The following is a 12,542-nucleotide window of genomic DNA, read 5'->3' on the forward strand; positions in this document are numbered from 1 at the left end:
AGTAAAACAGTTGACATAAGCGGCCGGTTCAAAGCGACGCCGTGAGCTCGCAGAGACAGACAAAAGGAACAAGCATTTGAAATGCAAGAACAGAAAATGCGCGAGGGAGAGTAAGGAATGGAGTAAACAAAGTCACACATGACTGCAGATGAAAATAAGTAATAGACTAGAGCCCTGTAAACAGAAACAGCCTGGAGCCACTGAAACATCCAGCGCTCTGGTCAAATGTTATTAGCCTTTGAAAAAAGTAATCCCTAAGCACATACTACATAGGCACAAGTGGAAGGGTAAAAGTACTAGGGCCATGCTTCAGGGGAGTGTACAGCTGTGGAAAAGGTGGGACACAGAGCAAGGATTGACCTCTAGCAAGTAAGGATTTTCTAAGGGCATCGAAACAACCCAGTGAAAAAGCAGAGACCCCACAAAGAAGTATAGAAGTATATACTAAAGTATACACAACAGGTCTCGAATGCTCGACCTAAAAATCACCATGATTCAACCTCAAACTCAAAGCCAAAAAGACAGAGCACAAATGTCCTACGTACCAGAGGATAAACGGTTATACAAAATTAAACTCTTTCATTACAAAAAAACAAAAGTCTTGCTCATAAGAAATATTACTCTGCCCGGCATCTAAATGCTTCTAACAAACAATAGGAAAATGTAAGGATTATAAATCCTATTTTCACTAACCCAGATTCCATTCCTCAGTCTATATGCAAGTTTGTAAGAAAGTCTCCCACTTTTTGAGCAAATAATTATTTTATTTGAGAATCTGTTCAGTGAGATCCTGTTTCACGCATTACAATCCAATCCCATATGCAATATGAATCTTTTCTACTTACTACAGTCCCTAATACTGACTCCTCTGCTGCCATGGACTGTAAATCCCACTGCCCCCTAAATCTGATGTAACAAACTCATCTCTCCGCTCCTTCAGACAATTCATGTGTCCGTCAAATGACCATCTCCTCAAGTTGATGCGGCCTTGTTGCATAAACTAGGGCTCAAGACTAGTTGTCCAAGGTTTGGATTCTCAACCCATGGGTGCAGAGACCCTGAGTTCAGTACACCAACGGTGAGTAGTGAATTCCAGGTTACTGTAGCCCCACACAACCTACTAAGCATACCTGCTTATGTGGGCTGGTGCTTTCTGGGTTACAAGCAGGGAGGCAGTGGTAATCCAAAACATCATTCATTATTAAGTTAGGCACTCAAGGATCACTAGAAACGAAATATGCATTTCAACATATTTATTTTATACTCCTGAATCTAGCACAAACAATAGTGCTCGGTAACATCACAGTAGATACAAATTAAAAGCAGTTAAGCAGTTCATGAACAGTAAAAACAACAGGGAAAAATTGTAACATCATGATCTGTAGCCCTTAACACTTTCACTGTGTCCTTCTCTAGGGGCTCTGGTAATTCTAGCACATGACTAAAGAATAAGCCAATTTCTTGAGTTTCAGAAGTGATGCGCATACCTAGAACAGCAGGATTTGTTGCTTATTTGGAATAGATTGTCAGTTATTGCCAGCACAAGGATAAGAAGATTGTGTCTGTGCAAAAACCCAATCCTGGCACCAGTCAGTGAAAGCAAAGTGCTTCTCAGAAAGTCTTGCTGGAGCCTTCTTTGGTTATGGTAAAATTTGGTACTGTGCCCATCTGGATCCGGGTCCAAATCTGCACCCTGGAGGAAGTTTCTTTCTCACCTAGTGGTCAATTTCCAGGGTTTATAAAGGGTGTTGACCACTAACTTTTAGCCTACATTGCGGGCCTTTCTATTTAATCCAAGATATAACCAATATAAACCAGCATGATGAAAATTCATCACCTCTCTAAAAAGCTCTTAAGCATTTGCGTCAACTTTAGCTCATGTTTACTTTAAGTGTCTACTTTGAAAATCTTTAGCTGTAGATATCACGTAACTTGTAGCAGACATGTGTCGGCTTATGTGTTAGAAAAGTCATTCTTTAGAGGAACTGACAGTTTAATTAATTCTTTGAAATATAAGGACATGCTAATTGAGGCCAAAGTTCCAACTAAAATGGAAACTGCAGCTAAAATGGAACTGTAGGAGGCTGGCCTGGCTTATAGTGGGTACCTGATGGTTCTTACACCTTGTGACAGGTCCAGTTATCCCTTATTAGTAGATTATTAGTGTTCTAGCAGCTTTAGCTGATAGAGGTAGCTATAGCAGAGCAGCTTAGGCTGAACTAGGAGACATGCAATGCTCCTACTATACCACTTATATCATATAGGTACTATATCATAAGAAACACAATACTCAAAGTTACTAAAAATAAAGGTACTTTATTTTAGTGACAATGTGCCAAAAATATCTCAGAGGATATACTCCCTTAGGAGGTAAGTAAAATACACAAAATATACACACAAACCAAAATCAGGTGAATAAAACAGTCAGAAAGTAGTGCAAACACTGTAGAATACAATAGGATGCAATAGGCCTAGGGGCAACACAAACCATATACTAAGAAAGTGGAATGCGAACCTCGAATGGACCCCTAGGCTAGTGTAGTGTGTAGAGGGTCGCTGGGAGTGTAAGAAACACTAGGGGCCTCATTACAACCCTGGCGGTCAAAGACCGCCAGGGCTGTTTCGACGATTGCACCGCCAACAGGCTGGGAGTGCATTCTTTGGAATTACGACCGCGGCGGAAGAGCCGCGGCGGAAGAGCCGCGGTCGCACTGCCGGGACCGGCGGTTTTCTGCCACGTTGGTCCCGGCGGTTTTAATCCTCCAGGGCAGCGCTGCTTGAGGGGATTACGAGTCCCCCTCCTGCCAGCCTTTTCATGGCAGTAGGAACTGCCATGAAAAGGCTGGCGGAAAGGGGTGTCACGGGCCCCTGGGGGCCCCTGCACTGCCCATGACTTTAGCATGGGCAGTGCAGGGGTCCCCTGGCACAGCCCCATGAAGCTTTTCACTGTCCGCATAGCAGACGGTGAAAAGCGTGACGGGTGCAACTGCACCCGTCGCACTGCCGCAACACCGCCGTCTCCATTTGGAGATGGCTTCCATGTTGCGGCCGAGATCCCCGCCGGCCCAGCGGGGATGTCGAAATGGCCACCGCGGGAGTGAGGCCGCATTGGCGGCCACACGGCGGTTACAACCGCCGCCCGTCCGCCAATGTTGTAATGAGGGCCTAAAGGTGTCCAAGATACCCCACCCCAAGACCCTGAAAAGTAGGAGTAAAATGCTACACTTCCCCAGAAATACATTAAACTCGTGATAGAGGATTTTGCAAAGACCACAGCAGACTGCAAAGCACTGAAGACGGATTCCTAGACCTGAGGACCTGCAAAGGAAGGGGACCAAGTCCAAGAGTCGTGAAAGTGTCCAGGGGGGGCAGGAGCCCACTAAACCCCAGATGAAGGTGCAAAATGACTGCCACCGGATGGAAGAAGCTGAAGATTCTGCAACAACGAAAGGTGCTAGGAACTTCTCCTTCCTGTAGAAGATGCCCCACGGAGTGCTGGAAGATGCAGAGTTGTTTCCTTGGCAAAAGACTGCAAACAACCCTTGCTAGCTACAAAGGTCGCGGTTGAAGAAAAAGGGTGCTGCCCAGGAAGGACCAGAAGGTTGCCACTTGGGAGAGGAGACAGAGAGGGCCCTCAGCAACGTAGAGAGCCCACGCACAAGAAGGTAGCACCCGCAGAAGTCCTTGAACACGGGTTCAAGAAGACTGAGCATGGCGGTTGTCTTAACACTACAAAAGAGGGTCCCACGAAGCCGGAGGTCAACTCAGGGAGCTGAGCATTGCAGGACGGAGTGCTGGGGATCTGGGCTAGGCTGTGCACAAAGGATTCCTTGGAAATGTGCCCTAGCAGCTGCAGTTCACGCGGTGCATAGGATTACTGTCTGGAAAGGGGAGGCAAGGACTTGTCTCCTCCAAATTTGGACAGTTGGCCAACTGGACAGTCTGGGTCACTTGGGTCCACCACTTGTGTTTCAGGGGCCACGCTCGTCAGGATGAGAGGGGTCCCAGAATACCGGTGACGCTGAAGTTTGGTGCCTGCTGGAGCAGGGGGAAGATTCCGTCGACCCACAGGAGATTTCTTTGTGGCTTCCAGTGCAGGATGAAGGCAGGCAGCCCCCAAAGCATGCACCACCAGGAAGCAGTCGAGAAAGCCGGCAGGATTAGGCGCTACAATGTTGCTAGTAGTCTTCTTGCTACTTTGTTGCAGTTTTGCAGGCATCCTGGAGCAGTCAGCGGTCGATCCTTGGCAGAAGTCGAAGAGGGAGATGCAGAGGAACTCTGATGAATTCTTGCAAGTCGTTATCTGAGGAAAAGCCCACTGGAGAGACCCTAAATAACCCTCAGAGGAGGACTGGCCACCTAGTCAGGAAAGCACCTATCAGGAGGGGTCTCTGACGTCACCTGCTGGCACTGGCCACTCAGGGGCCTCCAGAGTGCCCTCACACCTCTGCATTCAAGATGGCAGAGGTCTGGGACACAGTGGAGGAGCTCTGGGCACTACCCCTGGGGTGGTGATGGACAGGGGAGTGGACACTCCCCTTTCCTTTGTCCAGTTTCGCACCAGAGCAGAGACTGGGGGTTCCCTAAACCGGTGTAGACTGGTTTATGCAAGGAGGGCACCATCTGTGCCCTTCAAAGCATTGCCAGAGGCTGGGAGAGGCTACCCCTCCCCAGGCTTTAAAACCTATTTCCAAAGGGAGAGGGTGTGACACCCACACTCAGAGGAAATTCTTTGTTCTGCCTTCCTGGGACTGGGCTGCCCAGACCCCAGGAGGGCAGAATCCTGTCTGTGGGTTGGCAGCAGCTGTAGCTGCAGAGAAAACCCCAAAGAGCTGGTTTGGCAGTACCCGGGGTCCATAGTGAAGCCCCGGGGGTGCATGGAATTGGCTCCCCAATACCAGATTTGAATTAGGGGGACAATTCTATGATCTTAGACATGTTACATGGCCATGTTCGGAGTTACCATTGTGAAGCTACATATAGGTATTGACCTATATGTAGTGCACGCGTGTAATGGTGTCCTCGCACTCATAAAGTCCGGGGAAATTGCCCTGAACTATGTGGGGGCACCGCTGCTAGTGCAAGGGTGCCTTCACACTTAGTAACTTTGCACCTAACCTTCAACAAGTGAAGGTTAGACATATAAGTGACTTATAAGTTACTTAAGTGCAGTGAAAATGGCTGTGAAATAACGTGTGTGTCATTTCACTCAGGCTGCAATGGCAGTCCTGTGTAAAGGTTTGTCTGAGCTCCCTCTGGGCGGCAAAAGATTTGCTGCAGCCCATAGGGATCTCCTGGAACCCCAATACCCTGGGTACCTAGGTACCATATACTAGGGAATTATAAGGGTGTTCCAGTGTGCCAATTAAAATTGGTAAAAGTGGTCACTAACCTATAGTGACACATTTAAAGGCAGAGAGAGCATAAGCACTGGGGTTCTGGTTAGCAGAGCCTCAGTGACACAGTTAGTCACTACACAGGTATACACATTCAGGCCACAAACTATGAGCACTGGGGTCCTGGCTAGCAGGATCCCAGTGAGACAGGCAAAAACAAACTGACATACATGTAAAAATGGGAGTTACATGCCAGGCAAGATGGTACTTTCCTACAGGAACCTGTCCTTTATTGCTTCTTTATTGCTTCCTAAAATCAAGTCATTAAAAGAAATAACATAATATAATTATGAAGGGGGAACAGTCATAATGTTTATGACATTCCTGGAATAACTTCTAAACTAAACAATCCCTGAATGTGTTTTGCACGGTCTTGCTTATCACAACTTCATGACACATCTACAAAACAGAAGCAAACACTAGAAATGTGCTTTTGATTGAATGGCAGTTCATCACTTATTGCATGTTCAATAACATGTTTCAAAACTGAAATGAAAGTGGTCTCTGCACTGCAAGACATAACTTTAAGACGGCTTGTATATCTGGAACACTCTTTGAAAAGTTTGCATAAGGATATTCCAAGAACTACCCTGATTCTTTATGAAATCAAGGACACATCACTAACTTGGGGTACAGTTCCCTTAGAACTTAAACATGGTTTAGTAAGCATCTATTAACTAACCATCGAACTACTGACCCACTATCCATTTCCTGCTATGATCAAGATCATTGTAAGCATAGTCACCAGTCAATTTTCTAGGTATCTGGATATCTCTGCAATCTCAGACAACGTTCAGTCGGGTTTAGCTCCAACCCAGTCCAAACTTAGGGCGTTCTCTGACGACCTTCAAATGGCTGCCAACAACAACTGCACTAGTTCATCGCTCCTCTTAGATCTGTTGGCAGTATTCAACACTGCAGACTTACACTGACTAATATCAAGACTATCAGGATTTTGCCTGAATGTCCTTCAAGAGAAGCTGGAGTTCCTCGAGGATCTTCTCTTTTGCCTAGCTCGTTTAACATTTCTATCCTTCCTCTAACCAAATTAGGAAAGTTGGGTGCAATTTTTGTACTTACCCTGATGATCTACAGTCAGTTTTTTGGATTTCCAACCATTGCTCTCAATACAAAGGTCTCATGGAATGCTTACAATGAATAAACACCTGGATGGACTCTACTTGGCTGAAATTAAATATGGAGAAACATAGCTACTAATTGTATGAAAGAATACTGATGGGTGGTGTGCCTTGCATTGGCCTCTATCTCTAGGCCCTTGTACATCCCCTAAAACACACATATTGCATGTGGGTTGTATTATTAAACAGCAAGCTAGGAATGGACACTCGAGTATTCTCAGTTGCTTCATCGTGCTCTTTTTACCCAAGAAAAAGGCACCCCATTCTCCTCATTGCCTGAAGACTGTTGCAAACTAGATGTGCCTGTTATTATAGGGCCCAGGATTTATTATTGTAATTCTCTATACCTAGGAATGGCAAAGAACCAACTGCATAGACTTCCACTTATCCAAAACCAAGCTGCCAGATCTGAGACTTTTGCTCTGCTTTATACAAAGCTAAGAGGATCTCCTTCAAAGTTCTTTGCATAGTGCATACGTTGTTGTTTGATTCCTCCCCTACATGTCTTAAGAATAAACTGAGTAACTACACTTGTCGTCTGTTGCATTCTGTCTCTAACCTTCTCTCTATTCCCTATTTTTGCTAAGCTGTTATTAGATATTGGTCGTTTTAACTACTGGACCCTTAACTTTTGGAAGGAACTGCCAACAGATCTAAAATCCACCTTCTCCTATCTGCATTTTCTTAAGAACTTTAGGCCCCACCTCTTCTTGTCTCCATTTTTTGCTCTGTTCAGGACGGATCCTTCTTTAGCACCAAGAGACCTTCAGATATTAAAATGCTCTATAAATATGCATTTCATAGTGTAGTAAAAGGCAGGGCAGGGCTGCATGCAGTGATTTCCTCATTAAATGTCCCTCAAAATGTGAATAAAAAGAAGTGCCATGTGCACAGACTACCTCCTTTGTAAACTACCCATATAAGGTGAGTAAAGAACAGTGCACTGTGATTACCTTTTCTGTAAAACAACTCTCACAGTGGGAAACAAGGAATGCAGCAAGAACACAGTTATTTGTCTGTAAATGCCTCTATTGTTGTAAAATGCAGTGAACTGTGCACAAACGTCTTCTGTAAATTCCCCCCAATGGTGCAGGTAAAAGCAGTGCAGTGTGCACAGATTTTGAACAGTATGGCAAAACGCAACACAATGGCACAACTTTCTCATAGTGTAGTGAAAAGCAGTGCATTGTGCACAGATTTCTCATAGTGTGGTAAAAAGCAGTGCAGTGTACACATTTGCTTTGTGAATGCCCTTGTGGTGTAGTAAAAGCAGCCTTGTGTAGATACATTCCTCATAGTGTATTAAAAAGCAGTGCAGTGTGGAAAGATTTCTCACAGTGTGGTAAAAAGCAGTACAGTGCACAGAGATTTCTCATAGTGTGGTACAAGCAGTACAGTGTGCACAGATTTCCTCTTTAAGTTGTAAATATCCGTCACAGTGCAGTGAAAAGCAATGTAATGTGCACATATTCTTCACAGTGAAGTAAAAACATGTACAATGTTCATAGATTTCTCACAGTATAGTAAAAAACAATACTGTGTGCACACATTTCTAATAGTGTACTAGAAAACCAGGTCTCTTGTACCGCAGGAAAACTCAGAGCAGGACGAACAGAGTTTTCATAGTATATTAGACAGCAGTGTATGATGCATGCACATTTGCTTTGTGAAAGCCCCTTGAAGTGTAGTAAAAAGCAGCTGTGTGGACATTTACCACACAGTGTAGTAAAAAGCAATACAGTGTGCCAAGGTTTCTCACAGTGTGGTAAAAAGCAGTACAGTGCACATAGATTTCTCATAGTGTAGTGTGCACAGATTTTCCTTGTTAAGTTGTAAATACCTCATACTGTAGTAAAAAGCTATTTAAAATGCAAAGATTTCCCTTAGTGCAGTAAAAAAACAGCACAGTATGTACAGATTGTCACATAATAAAGTAAAAACAGTTTACCATGCAGAGACTGCTCACAGTACAGTAAACAGAGGTGCAGTACACACTGATTTCGCCTAGTGTAGTACAAAGCAGTGTAGTGCGCAATAAGTTCTCATAGTGCAGTGTACAGAAGCGCAGCATGCAATTATTTCTCACAAGTGCAGTTACCAGGTAGGTTCAATGCTATATCACAATAGTTTGGTGTGAACAGATGTCACAGACTGAAGCATAAAGTAGTGCAATGTGTGCATAGGTTTATCATAGTGCACACATTACTCACAGATTAGTAGAAAGCAGATTTGCCAGTGTAGTAAAAAGCAGTGAAATGCATATATTTTTCATAGGACAGTAAAAAGCAGTGGAGCATGCACTGATTTCTCAGAGTGTGGTAAGATGCAGTGATCAGAGATTTATCATAGCGTACTGCAAAGCAGTGCAGTGTATGGATGTGTCACTGTGCCGTAAAAAGCAGCGCATTGCAGATTCCTCGGAGTGCAGTAAAAACAATGCAGACTGTACAGATTTCTCATGGTGCAGTAAACATCAGCACACACAGCTTTCTCATATTACAGTAAAAAGCAGTGCAGTGTACAGATTCCTCACAGTGCAGTAATATGCAGTGCAGTGTGCACAGATTCCTTAGTGCAGTAAGCTATAGTACAGTGTACAGATTACTCACAGTACATTAAGATGCAGTGCAGCATGCAGATTTCTCACAGTGCAGTGTGCACAGATTGCTTGGTGTGTAGTAAGATGCTTTGCAGCACGCACAGCTTCCTCACAGTGCAGTAGGATGTAGTGCAGCATACACAGATTTCTCATAGTGCAGTGCAATACAGTGCACAGATTCCTGATAGTGAAATAAAATGCAGTGCACACAGATTCCTCCTAGTGCAGTAAGATGCAGCGCATAAACTCCTCATAGTGCAGTAAGATCAAGAGTAGAGTGCACAGATTTCTCACAGTACAGTAATATGCAGTGCATCACACGCATTACTCACAGAGCAGCAGGATGAAGTGCAGTCACAGATCCCCTCTTTAACAAAAATGATCACAACAGCCCCCAGTTCCAGAAAGAAAGGCAACACCACCTTACATTCCCAAACCCAAAAGGTCCCAGGATAGAACAGATCAGCTCAGCCCGGCTCCTGGCAGAGATTTCCTCCAGGATTATTCAGTCTATTTCTACAAACACAGCAGAAGGTGCTGACAATCTCCTACCTGAGCAGGAACCTGTGCAGACATTTCCAGGCTCCCTCCTCCTCCTGGGGCTGGTGCAGATTTGAGGTATGAGGGGGTCTGTGAGGGTCTGAAGATGAAGATAACTGCACAGACAGACAGGAGGTCCTCCCTCCTCAGCAGCAGGCTGGACACGGAGGGAGAGGCCGGAAGTGATGTCAGCGTCCGCTGCTGATGCTGGCTCTGCCGCCGCTGACTCGGAAATGAAAGCTCTTATCCTCACAGACAATGTACTAACCTAATCTGAAACTGGGCGCACACAATTTGAAGCCATAAGTATGGGCATACGCTGCTGCTCTCGCTCCCATCGCCCACCCGGAAGCCATGTCTCACACTGTGCTCCTTGCGCATGCGCAGACTGCCCAGTCACTTGAAGTGGTTGAATACTGCCCTCCTGCACATGCGCAAACTGCCCGGTCACTTGAAGTGGTTGAATACTGCCCTCCTGCACATGCGCAAACTGCCCGGTCACTTGAACTTGTTGAATACTGCCCTCCTGCACATGCGCAAACTGCCCGGTCACTTGAACTTGAATACTTCCACTTCACCGCAGGTGGACGGAAACTGCTTCACTGCACTTGCACAGACCGACCTAGTCACAGGATAATGAAAATTAGCTTTTGTCTGGGCTTCTCTTAAACGAGGCAGAGGCGTGCAGAAAACTAGCAAAAATACTTTATGAATCAGAAATTGTGATATTTCACCAGAAATCTACATTCTGCAATTCATGTCAAAGGCGCAAACACAAGATGGTGTGGAGTAACAGCCGGAGCTGCCGTGCTTGGAGCTGGGGACTGGGTTCGAGTCTCGGCATCTTCAGCTTCAGTCTTAAATACGACGGAAGGGGGCTCGGGGGCGATGCAGCCAGTGCTCCCCCAAAAGGAAAAGAAGCAGAAAACACACGAAAAATAAAAAAAACACGAGTATAACACATCTATTATTTACACAAAATAACAAATATGGCCGACAGGCTTCGGGTCCAGCACCAGAATTCAAAGGACCTGCAACATTCTCGGTATAATTCAATGCCTCCCTTACTACACTGACTTACTGCACTGCCACTGCCTCTCCTCCTGCACTTACTCATTCCATGCACTGCCTCCCACTCACTCCTTTATGCACTGTCCATCAATTCCTGAACTTCTCACTCCCTGTACTGCCACTCACTCACTTCCTTTATGCAGTCATTCACTTCCTGAACTACATCTCTCCATGCCCTGCCACTCACTCCCTGCACTGCCAGTCACTGACTCACTACACAGCCCTGCCAATGACTCCTTGTACTTTCTCTCACTCCTTGCCTCTCACTCTCTGCACTGCCACTCACTCTCTCTGCTGCTCACTGACTCCCTCCACTACCCCTCACTCCCTACACTGCCACTCACTGCCTTCCTTCACTACCTCTCACTCCATGCACTCCAATGACTCCTTTCCTTCACTACTACTGACTCCCTGCACTGTCACTGATCTACTACACTGCCAGTGACTCCCTTCCTGCACTGTCACTCCCTCCCTGCACTGCAACTTACTCCTATCCTACACTGCTACTCCCTTTCTGCAGTGCCACTGACTCCCTTCTTGCACTGCCTCTCTCTCAGCGCTCTCACTACCCCACTTCCTGCATTGCCACTAACTCCCTGCACTGCTACTCACTCCTTTCTTGCACTGCCACTCCCTACACTGCCAATGTCCCTTTCTGCACTGACATCCTTTCAATTCTTTCACTATTACTCACTCCTTTCCTGCACTGTCACACCCTTCCTTCACTGCCACTCCCTGCTCCTCACTCTGAACTGTCACCCACTCAGTCACTGCACTGCCTGTCACTCCCTGCACTGCCATTCACTCTCTCACTGCACTGCCACTCACTCAGTCTCTGCAATACCACTCACTCCTTCCTGTATTGCAACTCACTCCCTGTACAGCCACTCACTCCCTTTATAGACTGTCTCTCACTTCCTTTACTGCTGCTAACTCCATTCTTGCTCTGTCACTCATTCCTTTGCTTCAATGCCACTCAGTCCCACCCTGCACGGTCACTCCCTGCACGGTGGCAGATTCAGAAAAGCATACAACTCACTGATTTTTGAGCCTACAATCACTAAAGAGATGATGTATTCCATGCCCTCTTACCTGACCTCCTCTTCCTCGGTTACTATATCACCCAAGGTGGATAAGGCTATGATCAGGGGATGGGCTTTGGAATTGGGGCGGGTGAGGGGGGGATTGTCTTTATTGGAGAATTCAGATTTTCCTAGCTTTAGTGAAGGAAAGTCTAGATTTTATTAAAGACACGGATGCGTGGAATTTTATTACAAGAACGGAGGCTTCTATAATGCTTGTTTAAAGCATGTTAATAACAGAATCGGCCACAGAAGAAATTGGTTTACAATAAAAAGTTCTAAAAGTGGAAACATTAGACCAATCTGCTGATCTAAAAATGTCCTCCAAACGAGCTCCGTCCCAAAGGGCCTTAGACGCCATAGCACCTCTGGCGGAATGAGCTCCAAAGGAACTGGTGTCAATACCCGCAAGGGTCATAACCCATTTAACCCATCGAGCAAGGGTAGGGGAAGAGACAGGTTTATGAGGTTTAGAGAAAGAAATAAGCAACTGGGGAGAGGAGGACATTCTTAAATCTGCGTTTTTTGCAATGTAAACCTTTAAACAGTTACCAACAGAGTTTAGGATGCAAAGGAAAATAGGGGTAATGAATCACAGAAATATTTGTCTTTGTCCTTCTATGAAATCTGAAAGACACATTAGTAGGAGAAAACTGGATGGAGGATACATCTAAAGCTCTAACATCGGAAACACGTTTCAAAGAAACTAAGCATA

General features: G+C 45.5%; 1 protein-coding gene across 1 annotated transcript in view; it reads right to left on the bottom strand.

Annotated features, from left to right (window-relative positions):
- The window catches only part of LOC138286971 (zinc finger protein 850-like), a 71,778-nt gene extending 61,753 nt beyond the window's left edge, over positions 1-10,025 (bottom strand). Inside the window, exon 1 of the mRNA XM_069227340.1 lies at positions 9,687-10,025. The gene's annotated coding sequence lies outside the window, so the exon portion shown is untranslated. The remainder of the gene's footprint in view (positions 1-9,686) is intronic.
- Positions 10,026-12,542: the final 2,517 nt, after the last annotated feature.

The sequence above is a fragment of the Pleurodeles waltl genome, chromosome 4_1 (genome assembly GCF_031143425.1).
Source record: "Pleurodeles waltl isolate 20211129_DDA chromosome 4_1, aPleWal1.hap1.20221129, whole genome shotgun sequence".
In the NCBI taxonomy this organism is placed as follows: Eukaryota; Metazoa; Chordata; class Amphibia; order Caudata; family Salamandridae; genus Pleurodeles; species Pleurodeles waltl.